Below are 3,504 nucleotides of genomic sequence, written 5' to 3' on the forward strand. Positions count from 1 at the left end.
AGGTACCCAGGCCCATTGTTAAGAAAGGGATTTGCTCTTTACTTCCAAGCACCTCTTTAACAAAATGGCACTCCATAAAAATTTACTGTATTCCTGCTGTAATTAAAAAAGCTCCAGTCATTTTTGCTTTTATGATATAAACTATAATAGCTGTAAAATCCTGCAATTAATTTGTGCCAACATTTCATACTTGAGAAATTCTCATTACAAATTTCATTACTGATTCACTTATCTGTAATTTGCCCTATATAACCTAAAGAATATTAACAAATTTGGAGTCACTTGTTTCTCTATTAAAACCTGAACGTAAAAAGTCCATTGTCTGATAACATTCCCAAATGTTTTGAAAGCGAAATTCCAACATGCGTGTTAAAAATAAAGAGTCAGGACGGGAATCTGTGATGAACAAACTTTGCCACAGGAGGGGAGATTTTGGTTGAATTTCGAGAAGCAAACCTTAATCATAATAGCGGTGAGACAATGGAACAAATTAGGGAAGTGGTGGTTCATTCTCACTGAAAGTTTTCAAGCAGATCTTGATAGGTAGCTTTAGGAGATGCCTGAGGAAGGATTTTCCTGCTTTAAGCTGTTTCTGCCCAACTGCATATATGCAACCATGACCAAATGTGACACCTGTGGGCCAGGAAAAATTGGGTTAAGTAAGGGGTTGAACTAGATGGCCTTGAAGGTCTCTTCTGACTATGATTCTATAGAAAGCTATCAGGATCCCCAGTTAGGAAAGTTTGGGTATATGGCTCTCAACTCACAATCTCCTACCTATGTTCAGTAAAGATGGAGAAGCAGGGAAGGGAACCGCAGTTGCTGGCTCTGCTCACTGTCAACAACACTTCCAATGGCCACACCTCTGGCAACAACACATTCAGCTCTTCTGAGAAAGGGGCCATCTCCATGTACTCCACGCTGGTAGGAAGACCGGACATCAAGAGTTCTCACTAGTGTGGAGTCTACAGTTATAACCTCGTTCTCAGGAAAGCCAAATGTGTAGCTGCTAAGGGGACAGTGCTGGCACCTGCTTCCTGTGTGTCCTGAAATAAAGCCCTGCCCTAGGGCCACCCACCTGCTTCTTGATGGTTTCTTGGGTAGTACCACTGTTATCAGCACTAGCATCACTAGAACAGCACTAGTGTTCTAAGTAGAAAAGGGTCAGTGTAGAGTTAGACATTTCAAGCCACTGTTTTATTGTGCCGCTTGCATTTCAATTTCTTTGCCGGCCTTTGCCAAACCACCCCAACTTTTTGTCATACCTCTTCGTTTTGTGACACATGCCTTGTATGAATCCCTTTCCAAAACCCTTTCTGTGGTTGTTTCATTTTTTCAGCCCTTAGACAGACAGACAGACAGACAGACAGACAGACAGACAGACAGACAGACAGACAGATAGATAGATAGATAGATAGATAGATAGATAGATAGATAGATAGATAGATAGATAGATACCGTTTACAATCTTGCCTGGTTCAAGTTCATTCAGGAGGTGACAAGTTGCTACATTTTCCAGACTGCCACATTCTGCTACTGCTTGTTTACCTTTGATTTTGGTGCTCTCTTTTACACCGACACTTTTCTCAAGGCATCCTCTTCCCATCCGGACTTCCTAGTTGTGGGTGGCAGCCGCGAAGAGACTACCAGTCCCATCCCAGTAGGACCAACAGGAAACATAGAATGGAAGAACAAAGGAGATAGCGGCTGTCACTAACCACTAGGAGTTATACCCATTTTACTCTTATTTCTACTACCACATTATTGAATCAGGCCCCAGCACTGTAACAGAAGGTGAACTTTTGCACCAGTAACTTGTAGGGAATAATGCCAGTCAGTGAATGTCTACTGAACGATATGAACAATAAAACTTCTCCCCCTGCAATAACAGACTGTCATACCCCAGCACTTTCCTAGCTGTTATAACCACATTCATTGTATTCTAATTTGTAATTAACTCTTACAAAATTAAATTGGGAGATAGAAAATTACTACACCAACATAAATAATCTTGCTGCTGGATGTGACAGCTTTTAACAAAATCAACAATAAAACTTACAAATGAAAGAAACACTATCATCCTTATTACTTTTGTGTTTCCATCCTTTATAGAATATTACAGTGCAAATTGAAATTTTATATTATTTAATAAACCTCAGAAAGATATTACAGTCAAGTAACCACATATCAGTAACAAACAGTATGCCTTAAAAAAACCGTCTTTCATTATGAAAAGTCTGATCTCTAGCAAAGCAGATTCTATTTGTAAAAGTGCCTCTTGAAAAATAGACCCGTGTAGCTCTTGGAGATAATCAGCAAACTGAAGGCTAAACAGGAACAAAGGATGGCAGTTCATTGGGGGGGGGGGGAAGGGGAGTAGTTGATAACTGCATGAAGATCATAGCCAGGAGAGGGCCCATCTGGACAAGCTGATCCCTGAACCTTCAGTATTTTGTGGCAGTGGCAGCTTTCAACTCAGTGCACCGACAGGGAGTGGGCAGGTGTTTGCATCAGGACTCCCAGCAACCTGGAGTCAGCATGAAGCTCATGAGATGTGATGCAACCTATGTGCATCAGTTATTATGGTGCAGTGGTTCCAGCTCTGGCACCACATTGCTGGGGTCCTTGCAGAAAGCCCTGCATTGGAAGTTCTGTGGCACCCCTGCCTGCCTGATGAGGGTTCAGGGCTAGCCCACCGGTCTAGTAGGACCTCTGATGTGCATGGGCCCTCAGCCATGTCTGAGAAGTGTAAAGATTTGAGGACCAATAACATAATCTGGTAGTTTTAGAGCCCAATCCTATCCTCCCCATCCCTGCTGGTGCAGCTGTGCCAAAAAGGGGAGTGCTGAATCCAGCAGGGAGGTGGAGTAGATTGGGAGCCTTTGGAAGGGAAAGGACATTTAAATCCCCTTACCCCTCTCCACAGTGGGTCTTCTTGGACCTGTACCAGCTCTGTAGCTGGTGCAAATCCAAAGAGAAAAAGGGGGTGAGGAGGCTTGCAAAAGAGGGGGTAGGATCCAACATGCACCACCACCATCGGATCCACCCCCCCTCACAGCCTCCCCATTCCACCCCACCCAGTTTTGCCCTCCAAAGTTTACCCAACCAGTTTTGCCCCCTCCACATCCCCACTGCTGCCTTACATACTCAGGCAAGTGTGACAAGGCCCAGCAACATCTGGATAGCACTCTTGTCTCAAGTGCTCTCTGCTATCTCAAAATGCTCCATAGTACACGCCAGTCCTGCATAGGATTGGGTTACCAAAGTATGAATTTAGAACATCTTGCTCCCAGAGTATTTATTTCCATGCCTGTATATGCCTGTTCTTTGCCAAAGGATTTTCTCACCCAGGAATTAATTGGTTCCTACTGAAGTGAGCAGCACACGCTTCCAGTTCCCCATCGAGAACCCAAACTTGAAGATTTGTGTATGTTGGATGGATTGTGCTCCAGTGTCTGAGCATCCATTGCAAATAAAACATAGTTGAACATGGGATTAGCTAGG

This window comes from Tiliqua scincoides, chromosome 5, assembly GCF_035046505.1.
Source record: "Tiliqua scincoides isolate rTilSci1 chromosome 5, rTilSci1.hap2, whole genome shotgun sequence".
NCBI classification, from domain to species: domain Eukaryota; kingdom Metazoa; phylum Chordata; class Lepidosauria; order Squamata; family Scincidae; genus Tiliqua; species Tiliqua scincoides.